This window comes from Myxocyprinus asiaticus, chromosome 44 (assembly GCF_019703515.2).
Source record: "Myxocyprinus asiaticus isolate MX2 ecotype Aquarium Trade chromosome 44, UBuf_Myxa_2, whole genome shotgun sequence".
In the NCBI taxonomy this organism is placed as follows: Eukaryota; Metazoa; Chordata; class Actinopteri; order Cypriniformes; family Catostomidae; genus Myxocyprinus; species Myxocyprinus asiaticus.
In genome coordinates, this window is record NC_059387.1 from 35914877 (window position 1) to 35929876 (window position 15000).

The following is a 15000-nucleotide window of genomic DNA, read 5'->3' on the forward strand; positions in this document are numbered from 1 at the left end:
AAAGAGACGTTCTGTTAATAGACAGAACATTTCTGGGAGATTCTCAATTATAAACCCATCATTCCTCATTTCACATCCTGAGCAGAGGAACAGAGAATATGACGATCAAATGTGAGTTTTTCCTGTTTAGTCGTAATGTTGATGTGTCCTGATCAGGGTTTGAAATTAACACTCGCCAAATGCGGGTCAGAATCGGCAGTGGCGGGTAACCCCGTCACTCTGAATAGCCACTTTGGCGGGTGACCTTTTCAGGGTTTTTCCTGCATTGTAACTTCTATGAATGTCAGGCGACTCGGAGCCGCTGGCGAAGCAAATGTAATGCCTCTCATAACTTACACGAGCATCTGTGTGAGGCGAATGAAGAGTACTTTCGCACAAACCGCCGCAGCGCAGTGAAGCGAGTGTTTTCAGTTCATTCCAATGGGGGCCGAGTGCCACGCTCACAAGGTGGACAAGCGCGGTCAGCGTGCTCCAAAGCGAAACTTGCGTTATTCATTTGGAACTTATTCGATATCAGAGCGGCCGGCAGAGACTATAAAAATTGTGACATATTTGAATTGTACAGAGAACATTCTAGCATAAAGCTCTATATGGAGGAAATCAAACCCCTCAAACTGCTAGACATCCCCTTCATTATAAACAGCACTGATGCACAGGAATAGTTCATTTAAATAGAAAATAAATTTTTTTCTCATCATTTACTCACCCTCATGCCATCCCAGACGTGTATGACTTGTGAATGTGAAAATTAATGTGGAAGTGAAAGTGTAGATTTATTGGAAAAAAGAAAGATTTAAATATTGATCTGTTTCTCACCCACACCTATCATATCACTTCTGAAGACATGGATTAAACCATTGGTGTCTAACGTGACGTCATCCTGAGTAGCTCCTGTCTGGAAGAGCGTGTGAAATGCTTCTCAAGTGCTCTGATGCATGTCGTTAGCAGAAGCTTGCGCCAAACTATGAGCAAAAATATAAATGAACAAATAAAAACTTTGATAGTGAACACAAAGCACTCCGGTTTCACTTTAATTTCACGACAGTGTAATGAAAAATTTTACTGGTCATATCGGGTTCATACATGTAGTACAGTGACACTGTGACACAGGAGGAGACGCATGCTTATTTCTGTGGAGACATAAAATAACGAAATGTAATCTCAAAGGTTTTGCTTCATGAGAAATAATGTCTCATGGGTTTAATCAAAGAGCATTAAAATAATGTGTGAAAGTGAAATATTTTAATATTGCATAATATCATATCATATATTAGCCTATATTATATTAGATTTTTTGTACAAAAAAATATATATATTTGTTTATGAGTAACAAAAGCAAAAAGAGAGACGTATTTAGAAATATTTTGATATTTAATACATTATTTCTCATGTCATTCAGAAGTTTTTATAAAGCCTTAAAAGGAAGTAATTCCCTATTTTATTCCTTATATATAGCGCATTTCTAGGCACTCAAAGCACTTTACATAGTATAGGGGGAATCTCCTCAACCACCACCAGTGTGCAGCATCCACCTGGATGATGTGACGGCAGCCATAGTGCACCAGTACACTCACCACACACCAGCTATTGGTGGAGAGGAGAGAGTGGAGTGATGGAGCCAATTAATGGATGGGGATTATTAGGAAGCCATGATTGATAAGGGCCAATGGGGGAATTTGGCCAGGACACCAGGGTTACACCCCTACTCTTTTCTAGAAGTGTCCTGGGATTTTTAATGACTACAGAGAGTCAGGACCTCAGTTTAACATCTCATCCAAGGACGGTGCCTTTTTACAGTATAGTGTCCCCATCACTATTCTGGGGCATTAGGACCTACACAGACTGCAGGGTGAGCACCCCCTGCTGGACTCCCTAATACCTCTTCCAGCAGCAACCTTAGTTTTCCCAGGAGGTCTCCCATCCAGGTACTGACCAGGCTCAACCCTGCTTAGCTTCAGTGGTCAACCAGGCAAGAGCTGCAGGGTGATATGGCTGCTTTATTTGATTTATGATTTTAGTTAAAAGAATATTCCGGGTTCCCAAGTTCAGCTCAATCGACAGCATTTGTGGCATAATAGTAATGACCAAAGAAAATTTATTTTGACTCATCCCTCCTTTTCTTTAAAAAAAGCAAAAATTGAGGTTAGTGACAAAATATATTCAAGATCTATTCTCTAAAAGCAAGTCTAAATATCTTACATGCTGCTTCTCAGGTCAATGCATCTTTTTTAAAGGATTTTTAGACATTTTTAAATATTTGTATTTTTAATATTCAACATTCTCAGATAATATTTCTTTATTCTGCAGTATATCTGTTAAAGTAAATGTACGTCGTTTTAAAGGAGTTTTAGATATTTATATTGGAAAACAAGCCAAAAATGTGTTTTGTTGCCATGTATAATGGGGCGAAGACTACCCTCTGTCACCTTTCTGTTCACTTCAATCCATCTTTACCTCAAACAAACTGTTTCTTATTAATAAAGCTGCGTATTGCCAATTTACTTCACGATAAGATACACACAGTGACACATTATGATTCAATAAGTCTCGAGTCATCACGTTATAATCTAGCTGCATTAAGCGTGTGTGCTCGAGGGATGAGCGTCCCGTGACAGAGTGTGCATCAGCCGGTGCAGTTTCAATCTCTCCCCCTTAGATCAGGACATTCACACAACTCATAGAAGAGACCGCACAGAGAAATGACCGTTTCAGAGTTTGTAGTTATTTACATTATTTGAACTTTAATAAAGCTATAACACATTAAATATAACTGCATTAAATATAACTGCTTTAAAGATGTAACGCATTAAATATAACCGCATTAAATATAACCGCATTAAATATAACCGCAATAAAGATGTACCGCATTAAATATAACCGCATTAAATATAACCGCAATAAAGATGTACCGCAATAAAGATGTACCGCATTAAATATAACCGCATTAAATATAACCGCATTAAAGATGTAACGCATTAAATATAACCGCATTAAATATAACCGCATTAAAGATGTACCGCATTAAATATAACCGCATTAAATATAACCGCATTAAAGATGTAACGCATTAAATATAACTGCTTTAAAGATGTAACGCATTAAATATAACCGCATTAAAGATGTAACGCATTAAATATAACTGCATTAAATATAACCGCGTTAAATATAACTGCATTAAATATAACCGCATTAAAGATGTACCGCATTAAATATAACCACATTAAAGATGTAACGCATTAAATATAACCGCATTAAATATAACTGCATTAAATATAACCGCTTTAAAGATGTAACGCATTAAATATAACCGCATTAAATATAACCGCATTAAAGATGTAACGCGTTAAATATAACTGCATTAAAGGTGTAGCGCATTAAATATAACCGCATTAAAGATGTAACGCGTTAAATATAACTACATTAAAGGTGTAACGTGTTAAATATAACTGCATTAATGATGTAACGCGTTAAATATAACCGCATTAAAGATGTAGCGCGTTAATTATAACCTCATTAAATATAACTGCATTAAAGATGTAACGCATTAAATATAACTGCATTAAAGATGTAACGCATTAAAGATGTAACGCATTAAAGATGTAACGCATTAAAGATGTAACGCGTTAAAGATGTAACGCGTTAAATATAACTGCACTAAATATAACTGCACTAAATATAACTGCACTAAATATAACTGCACTAAATATAACCGCATTAAAGATGTAACGCGTTAAATATAACTGCATTAAATATATCTGCATTAAAGATGTAACACATTAAATATAACTGCATTAAATATATCTGCATTAAAGATGTAACGCGTTAAATATAACTGCATTAAATATATCTGCATTAAAGATGTAACGCATTAAATATAACTGCATTAAAGATGTAACGCGTTAAATATAACTGCATTAAATATATCTGCATTAAAGATGTAACGCATTAAATATAACTGCATTAAAGATGTAACGCGTTAAATATAACTGCATTAAAGATGTAACGCATTAAATATAAGTGCATTAAAGATGTAACGCGTTAAATATAACTGCATTAAATATATCTGCATTAAAGATGTAACGCATTAAATATAACTGCATTAAATATATCTGCATTAAAGATGTAACGCATTAAATATAACTGCATTAAATATAACTGCATTAAAGATGTAACGCGTTAAATATAACTGCATTAAATATATCTGCATTAAAGATGTAACACATTAAATATATCTGCATTAAAGATGTAACGCATTAAATATAACTGCATTAAATATAACTGCATTAAAGATGTAACACATTAAATATATCTGCATTAAAGATGTAACACATTAAATATATCTGCATTAAAGATGTAACGCATTAAATATAACTGCATTAAATATAACTGCATTAAAGATGTAACGTGTTAAATATAACTGCATTAAATATATCTGCATTAAAGATGTAACACATTAAATATATCTGCATTAAAGATGTAACACATTAAATATATCTGCATTAAAGATGTAACGCATTAAATATAACTGCATTAAATATAACTGCATTGAAGATGTAACGCGTTAAATATAACTGCATTAAATATATCTGCATTAAAGATGTAACACATTAAATATATCTGCATTAAAGATGTAACACATTAAATATATCTGCATTAAAGATGTAACGCATTAAATATAACTGCATTAAATATAACTGCATTAAAGATGTAACGTGTTAAATATAACTGCATTAAATATATCTGCATTAAAGATGTAACACATTAAATATATCTGCATTAAAGATGTAACACATTAAATATATCTGCATTAAAGATGTAACGCATTAAATATAACTGCATTAAATATAACTGCATTAAAGATGTAACGCGTTAAATATAACTGCATTAAATATATCTGCATTAAAGATGTAACACATTAAATATAACCGCATTAAAGATGTAACACATTAAATATATCTGCATTAAAGATGTAACACATTAAATATAACTGCATTAAATATATCTGCATTAAAGATGTAACGCGTTAAATATAACTGCATTAAATATATCTGCATTAAAGATGTAACGCATTAAATATAACTGCATTAAAGATGTAACGCGTTAAATATAACTGCATTAAATATATCTGCATTAAAGATGTAACGCATTAAATATAACCGCATTAAAGATGTAACGCGTTAAATATAACTGCATTAAATATAACTGCATTAAAGATGTAACACATTAAATATATCTGCATTAAAGATGTAACGCATTAAATATAACCGCATTAAAGATGTAACGCGTTAAATATAACTGCATTAAATATATCTGCATTAAAGATGTAACACATTAAATATATCTGCATTAAAGATGTAACGCATTAAATATAACTGCATTAAATATAACTGCATTAAATATAACTGCATTAAAGATGTAACACATTAAATATATCTGCATTAAAGATGTAACGCATTAAATATAACTGCATTAAATATAACTGCATTAAAGATGTAACGCGTTAAATATAACTGCATTAAATATATCTGCATTAAAGATGTAACACATTAAATATATCTGCATTAAAGATGTAACGCATTAAATATATCTGCATTAAAGATGTAACGCGTTAAATATAACCGCATTAAAGATGTAACGCGTTAAATATAACTGCATTAAATATATCTGCATTAAAGATGTAACACATTAAATATATCTGCATTAAAGATGTAACGCATTAAATATAACTGCATTAAAGATGTAACACATTAAATATATCTGCATTAAAGATGTAACGCATTAAATATAACCGCATTAAAGATGTAACGCGTTAAATATAACTGCATTAAATATATCTGCATTAAAGATGTAACACATTAAATATATCTGCATTAAAGATGTAACACATTAAATATAACTGCATTAAAGATGTAACACATTAAATATATCTGCATTAAAGATGTAACGCATTAAATATAACCGCATTAAAGATGTAACGCGTTAAATATAACTGCATTAAATATATCTGCATTAAAGATGTAACACATTAAATATATCTGCATTAAAGATGTAACGCATTAAATATAACTGCATTAAATATAACTGCATTAAATATAACTGCATTAAAGATGTAACACATTAAATATATCTGCATTAAAGATGTAACGCATTAAATATAACTGCATTAAATATAACTGCATTAAAGATGTAACGCGTTAAATATAACTGCATTAAATATATCTGCATTAAAGATGTAACACATTAAATATATCTGCATTAAAGATGTAACACATTAAATATATCTGCATTAAAGATGTAACACATTAAATATATCTGCATTAAAGATGTAACGCATTAAATATAACTGCATTAAATATAACTGCATTAAAGATGTAACGCGTTAAATATAACTGCATTAAATATATCTGCATTAAAGATGTAACACATTAAATATATCTGCATTAAAGATGTAACGCATTAAATATAACTGCATTAAAGATGTAACACATTAAATATAACTGCATTAAATATATCTGCATTAAAGATGTAACGCATTAAATATAACTGCATTAAAGATGTAACGCGTTAAATATAACTGCATTAAATATATCTGCATTAAAGATGTAACGCATTAAATATAACCGCATTAAAGATGTAACGCGTTAAATATAACTGCATTAAATATAACTGCATTAAATATAACTGCATTAAAGATGTAACACATTAAATATATCTGCATTAAAGATGTAACACATTAAATATATCTGCATTAAAGATGTAACGCATTAAATATAACTGCATTAAATATAACTGCATTAAATATAACTGCATTAAAGATGTAACACATTAAATATATCTGCATTAAAGATGTAACACATTAAATATATCTGCATTAAAGATGTAACGCATTAAATATAACTGCATTAAAGATGTAACGCGTTAAATATAACTGCATTAAATATATCTGCATTAAAGATGTAACACATTAAATATATCTGCATTAAAGATGTAACACATTAAATATAACTGCATTAAAGATGTAACACATTAAATATATCTGCATTAAAGATGTAACGCATTAAATATAACCGCATTAAAGATGTAACGCGTTAAATATAACTGCATTAAATATATCTGCATTAAAGATGTAACACATTAAATATAACTGCATTAAAGATGTAACACATTAAATATATCTGCATTAAAGATGTAACGCATTAAATATAACCGCATTAAAGATGTAACGTGTTAAATATAACTGCATTAAATATATCTGCATTAAAGATGTAACACATTAAATATATCTGCATTAAAGATGTAACACATTAAATATAACTGCATTAAAGATGTAACACATTAAATATATCTGCATTAAAGATGTAACGCATTAAATATAACCGCATTAAAGATGTAACGCGTTAAATATAACTGCATTAAATATATCTGCATTAAAGATGTAACACATTAAATATAACTGCATTAAAGATGTAACACATTAAATATATCTGCATTAAAGATGTAACGCATTAAATATAACCGCATTAAAGATGTAACGCGTTAAATATAACTGCATTAAATATATCTGCATTAAAGATGTAACACATTAAATATATCTGCATTAAAGATGTAACGCATTAAATATAACTGCATTAAATATAACTGCATTAAATATAACTGCATTAAAGATGTAACACATTAAATATATCTGCATTAAAGATGTAACGCATTAAATATAACTGCATTAAATATAACTGCATTAAAGATGTAACGCGTTAAATATAACTGCATTAAATATATCTGCATTAAAGATGTAACACATTAAATATATCTGCATTAAAGATGTAACACATTAAATATATCTGCATTAAAGATGTAACACATTAAATATATCTGCATTAAAGATGTAACGCATTAAATATAACTGCATTAAATATAACTGCATTAAAGATGTAACGCGTTAAATATAACTGCATTAAATATATCTGCATTAAAGATGTAACACATTAAATATATCTGCATTAAAGATGTAACGCATTAAATATAACTGCATTAAAGATGTAACACATTAAATATAACTGCATTAAATATATCTGCATTAAAGATGTAACGCATTAAATATAACTGCATTAAAGATGTAACGCGTTAAATATAACTGCATTAAATATATCTGCATTAAAGATGTAACGCATTAAATATAACCGCATTAAAGATGTAACGCGTTAAATATAACTGCATTAAATATAACTGCATTAAATATAACTGCATTAAAGATGTAACACATTAAATATATCTGCATTAAAGATGTAACACATTAAATATATCTGCATTAAAGATGTAACGCATTAAATATAACTGCATTAAATATAACTGCATTAAATATAACTGCATTAAAGATGTAACACATTAAATATATCTGCATTAAAGATGTAACACATTAAATATATCTGCATTAAAGATGTAACGCATTAAATATAACTGCATTAAAGATGTAACGCGTTAAATATAACTGCATTAAATATATCTGCATTAAAGATGTAACACATTAAATATATCTGCATTAAAGATGTAACACATTAAATATATCTGCATTAAAGATGTAACGCATTAAATATAACTGCATTAAATATAACTGCATTAAAGATGTAACGCGTTAAATATAACTGCATTAAATATATCTGCATTAAAGATGTAACACATTAAATATATCTGCATTAAAGATGTAACGCATTAAATATAACTGCATTAAAGATGTAACACATTAAATATAACTGCATTAAATATAACTGCATTAAATATAACTGCATTAAAGATGTAACGCATTAAATATAACTGCATTAAAGATGTAACGCATTAAATATAACTGCATTAAAGATGTAACACATTAAATATAACTGCATTAAATATATCTGCATTAAAGATGTAACGCGTTAAATATAACTGCATTAAATATATCTGCATTAAAGATGTAACGCATTAAATATAACTGCATTAAAGATGTAACGCGTTAAATATAACTGCATTAAATATATCTGCATTAAAGATGTAGCGCATTAAATATAACTGCATTAAAGATGTAACGCGTTAAATATAACTGCATTAAAGATGTAACGCGTTAAATATAACTGCATTAAAGATGTAACGCGTTAAATATAACTGCATTAAATATATCTGCATTAAAGATGTAACGCGTTAAATATAACTGCATTAAAGATGCAACGCGTTAAATATAACTGCATTAAAGATGCAACGCATTAAATATAACTGCATTAAAGATGTTGCATTAAAGATGTAGCGCATTAAATATAACTGCATTAAAGATGTAACGCGTTAAATATAATTGCATTAAATATATCTGCATTAAAGATGTAACGCATTAAATATAACTGCATTAAAGATGTAACGCGTTAAATATAACTGCATTAAAGATGCAACGCATTAAATATAACCGCATTAAAGATGTTGCATTAAAGATGTAGCGCATTAAATATAACTGCATTAAAGATGTTGCATTAAAGATGTAACGCATTAAATATACAGGTGCATCTCAATAAATTAGAATGTCGTGGAAAAGTTCATTTATTTCAGTAATTCAACTCAAATTGTGAAACTCGTGTATTAAATAAATTCAATGCACACAGACTGAAGTAGTTTAAGTCTTTGGTTCTTTTAATTGTGATGATTTTGGCTCACATTTAACAAAAACCCACCAATTCACTATCTCAAAAAATTAGAATACATCATAAGACCAACAAAAAAAAACATTTTTAGTGAATTGTTGGCCTTCTGGAAAGTATGTTCATTTACTGTATATGTACTCAATACTTGGTAGGGGCTCCTTTTGCTTTAATTACTGCCTCAGTTTGGCGTGGCATGGAGGTGATCAGTTTGTGGCACTGCTGAGGTGGTATGGAAGCCCAGGTTTCTTTGACAGTGGCCTTCAGCTCATCTGCATTTTTTGGTCTCTTGTTTCTCATTTTCCTCTTGACAATATCCCATAGATTCTCTATGGGGTTCAGGTCGGGTGAGTTTGCTGGCCAGTCAAGCACACCAACACTATGGTCATTTAACCAACTTTTGGTGCTTTTGGCAGTGTGGGCAGGTGCCAAATCCTGCTGGAAAATGAAATCAGCATCTTTAAAAAGCTGGTCAGCAGAAGGAAGCATGAAGTGCTCCAAAATTTCTTGGTAAACGGGTGCAGTGACTTTGGTTTTCAAAAAACACAATGGACCAACACCAGCAGATGACATTGCACCCCAAATCATCACAGACTGTGGAAACTTAACACTGGACTTCAAGCAACTTGGGCTATGAGCTTCTCCACCCTTCCTCCAGACTCTAGGACCTTGGTTTCCAAATGAAATACAAAACTTGCTCTCATCTGAAAAGAGGACTTTGGACCACTGGGCAACAGTCCATTTCTTCTTCTCCTTAGCCCAGGTAAGACGCCTCTGACGTTGTCTGTGGTTCAGGAGTGGCTTAACAAGAGGAATACGACAACTGTAGCCAAATTGCTTGACATGTCTGTGTGTGGTGGCTCTTGATGCCTTGACACCAGCCTCAGTCCTTTCCTTGCGAAGTTCACCCAAATTCTTGAATCGATTTTGCTTGACAATCCTCATAAGGCTGCGGTTCTCTCGGTTGGTTGTGCATCTTTTTCTTCCACACTTTTTCCTTCCACTCAACTTTCTGTTAACATGCTTGGATACAGCACTCTGTGAACAGCCAGCTTCTTTGGCAATGAATGTTTGTGGCTTACCCTCCTTGTGAAGGGTGTCAATGATTGTCTTCTGGACAACTGTCAGATCAGCAGTCTTCCCCATGATTGTGTAGCCTAGTGAACCAAACTGAGAGACCATTTTGAAGGCTCAGGAAACCTTTGCAGGTGTTTTGAGTTGATTAGCTGATTGGCATGTCACCATATTCAAATTTTTTGAGATAGTGAATTGGTGGGTTTTTGTTAAATGTGAGCCAAAATCATCACAATTAAAAGAACCAAAGACTTAAACTACTTCAGTCTGTGTGCATTGAATTTATTTAATACACGAGTTTCACAATTTGAGTTGAATTACTGAAATAAATGAACTTTTCCACGACATTCTAATTTATTGAGATGCACCTGTAACTGCATTAAAGATGTAACACATTAAATATAACTGCATTAAAGATGTAGCGCATTAAATATAACCGCATTAAAGATGCAACGCCAGGGTGTTTCCTTTAAAGAGCTCCAGCTCTGATTATTCCACAACGAGAGTGCTTCTGTATTTACTTATTTTGTATTTTTGCATTATAATTCCCTCATACTTTGTGATGTACATCAGCTGAAGCTGTTTGTAAAGTTTAGAGTGCATCTGTGATCTGTGTAATTCTTCCTCTCCTCAGTCAGGTGTGAACTGCAGTGCTGCTCTCACGCATCATCATTAGTTTCATATGATCTCATGTTACTTTAAATGAGATCAAACAACTATTCGACTATGCCAGTTTTTGTCAAAGTGTTTTATTGTCGACGTTGTCGATAACGTTGACTAATCGTTTCAGCCCTACTGAATAATTCACATTGTGAAGGCGATTCTCTCTGATGTTGCTGGCATATAAACATAATGCCTGCAACAAGAATAAGTTCCCATTAGGGGCTGTTCACATAAGATGTGTTCCACTGTGTGTTTTTGTGGGATAAATAATGTAATAACATGTTGAGAAATGTCATGCTGTTTTTCATCTCATGCCATAAGAGCTGTGTTTTTAAGACACCATGGCAAGTTAAAAGAAGTTTTTACAACCCATCTCAAGACCCCTGTGCTCTGTTCCAGTTCACTGCAGTGCATCTGGCTGTCTTGAATGAACGGCCCCTAAGAGTGTGCTGTTCTGAAGTTACTCATTCATCTTGAGTTTAGAAACATCTGTCCTTGCTGACACGGAACAAGCATGATTCATGGCTGTTTACTCGGGATGCGTCTCTGCTGTCATTCAGTCTGATGTTTAAAGTGTCTCACTTCTCGACACTCGACAAGGTTTGAGTAAGAATCTCACTAATATGCTCAACGCGTTCCGTCACGGCCTGTCAGTGTAAATCATCATCTCTTGTCTTTGTTGTTGTTTTGTGCAATCACATGAATGAAGCTGCTCACTCTGGATTAATTGGCTCTAATTAAACTCTAATTGGCCTTTTTTTGGCCCTTTAGCCACTTATATTCAGAGTACAAAAATGAGAGGACAGGATATGAGAGGGATTTGAACCTGCATTGCCCGCATGAGCGCCACAGCTCAATGTGCTAACTGCAAAGTCATTTTTTTACCCTAGCCATCCACAGTATTTATTCGTTTCATAGGCTGATGTCATGATGACCATTTAATCCGTCTGATCTCTCACTTATGTGTGGTGATACACGTCTGTGTCTGGATTATTATCACCCATAATTCATCTCTTGATTGACATTTGTTGTGAATCAGACCTCTTCATCAGGTTTTTTTTTTTTCATGACATACTGGAAAGATTTTTGGCCACTAGATATGAATTAACAGATTAATCCATGAACCCATGTTATTTAATAATTCACTTGATCATCAAAGTTTATTTTCACCCATTATCTGTTAAACATACACTATATTGCCAAAAGTATTCGCTCATCTGCCTTTAGATGCATATGAACTTAAGTGACATCCCATTCTTAATCCATAGGGTTTAATATGACGTTGGCCCACCCTTTGCAGCTATAACAGCTTCAACTCTTCTGGGAAGGCTTTCCACAAGGTTTAGGAGTGTGTTTATGGGAATTTTTGACCATTCTTCCAGAAGCGCATTTGTGAGGTCAGACACTGATGTTGGACGAGAAGGCCTGGCTCGCAGTCTTCGCTCTAATTCATCCCAAAGGTGCTCTATCGAGTTGAGGTCAGGACTCTGTGCAGGCCAGTCAAGTTCTTCCACACCAAACTCGCTCATCCATGTCTTTATGGACCTTGCTTTGTGCACTGGTGCGCAGTCATGTTGGAACAGGAAGGGACCATCCCCAAACTGTTCCCACAAAGTTGGGAGCATGGAATTGTCCAAAATCTCTTGGTATGCTGAAGCATTCAGAGTTCCTTTCACTGGAACTAAAGGGCCAAGCCCAGCTCCTGAAAAACAACCCCACACCATAATCCCCCCTCCACCAAACTTCACAGTTGGCACAATGCAGTCAGACAAGTACCGTTCTCCTGGCAACCGCCAAACCCAGACTCGTCCATCAGATTGCCAGATGGAGAAGCGTGATTCGTCACTCCAGAGAACACGTCTCCACTGCTCTAGAGTCCAGTGGCGGTGTGCTTTACACCACTGCATCCGACGCTTTGCATTGCACTTGGTGATGTATGGCTTGGATGCAGCTGCTCGGCCATGGAAACCCATTCCATGAAGCTCTCTACGCACTGTTCTTGAGCTAATCTGAAGGCCACATGAACTTTGGAGGTCTGTAGCGATTGACTCTGCAGAAAGTTGGCAACCTCTGCGCACTATGCGCCTCAGCATCCGCTGACCCCGCTCTGTCATTTTACGTGGCCTACCACTTCGTGGCTGAGTTGCTGTCATTCCCAACTGCTTCCACTTTGTTATAATACCACTGACAGTTGACTGTGGAATATTTAGTAGCGAGGAAATTTCACGACTGGACTTGTTGCACAGGTGGCATCCTATCACAGTACCACGCTGGAATTCACTGAGCTCCTGAGAGCGGCCCATTCTTTCACAAATGTTTGTAGAAGCAGTCTGCATGCCTAGGTGCTTCATTTTATACACCTGTGGCCATGGAAGTGATTGGAACACCTGAATTCAATTATTTGGATGGGTGAGCGAATACTTCTGGCAATATAGTGTATTTTATTGGACTGTGGTGTTTCTAGTCCTCTGAGAAATGTGTTATCCTGCTGACATTCTTGAAGTTTTAAATCAATAATCAGTTTTAAAGTTGTTATTGAAAATAGATCTTAAACATCTATTTGGATCCTATAAAGTCTTTTATTTTTTTCCAAATTCCGTATTATTTTTTCCCAAATTCAGTTTTCCTTTTTTTTTTTTTTTTTTTTTATTATTATTTTTCTGAATTCCGAGTTTTTACGTGTAATTAAAGTTTATTTATAAATTCGTCAAATTTCAATTTAAATGAAAACTGAACAATTACATTCAACATAGAATTGCATTATTTTTAATAAAATTAAGTGCTTCTCAGATCCTCACAGCACAATCCAAAATACAACATTGCAGTTATTTCTTGTCAAATAAAATGCCGCACAGATCACGGTATTAATGAAGACTTTTATTCAATGCAAAACACTCTTGTGATATATTGCTTAAATATTAGGGCTGAGAATTGCCACAGACCCTTTGATGCGACCGTGATATTTCCTGGCCGATGTGATATGTATTGCGTTTTGATAAAGAAAACTTTAACTCCTTTTTCTCAGAGAGAAAAATCTATTGAAGAACAGTTGTGTCTGAAATAACAATTGTTCCACTCTGTAATATATCATTTGCAAGTAAAAGATAGGGATGTGCAAAACTACCAAACGACCAGTCACTGCGTGTCTTGAGCAAGGCCCTTGACCGTGTCTGCTCCAGGGGTGCTGTATCATGGCTGACCCTGCACTCTGACCCCAGCTTAGCTGGGATATGTGAAAAAAAAGAATTTCACTGTATATGTGCAAATGTATAATGTGTGATAAATACAATAAAAAAAAAAAAAACAATTAAAAAAAAAAAAAAGCTAGGCGACTAGTTAGTGCAAAGGAACCCATGTATAATGCTGCATTATGTCCATTTGTATTCAGTAAATAAACAAATAACTAATTTTGTTATTTTAGAATATAAAATATAACATATATTATCATTGGCTTTTACTATTATAATAATGATCATTTTGCAACATACAAATGGAGGCTAAAGAGTAAACTTGTTCAGGAACCATTTCTGGGGCTCTACTGAATTATGACACACATGACATTCACCTGTAATCCCAGTGTCGTTGCATGTTATTTGCATATGCATCCTGA

General features: G+C 33.2%; 1 protein-coding gene across 5 annotated transcripts in view; it reads left to right on the plus strand.

The window, feature by feature from the left end:
* The window catches only part of LOC127434618 (lethal(3)malignant brain tumor-like protein 4), a 104829-nt gene that overhangs the window by 7391 nt on the left and 82438 nt on the right, over positions 1 to 15000 (plus strand). The gene's annotated exons all lie outside the window — the stretch shown is intronic.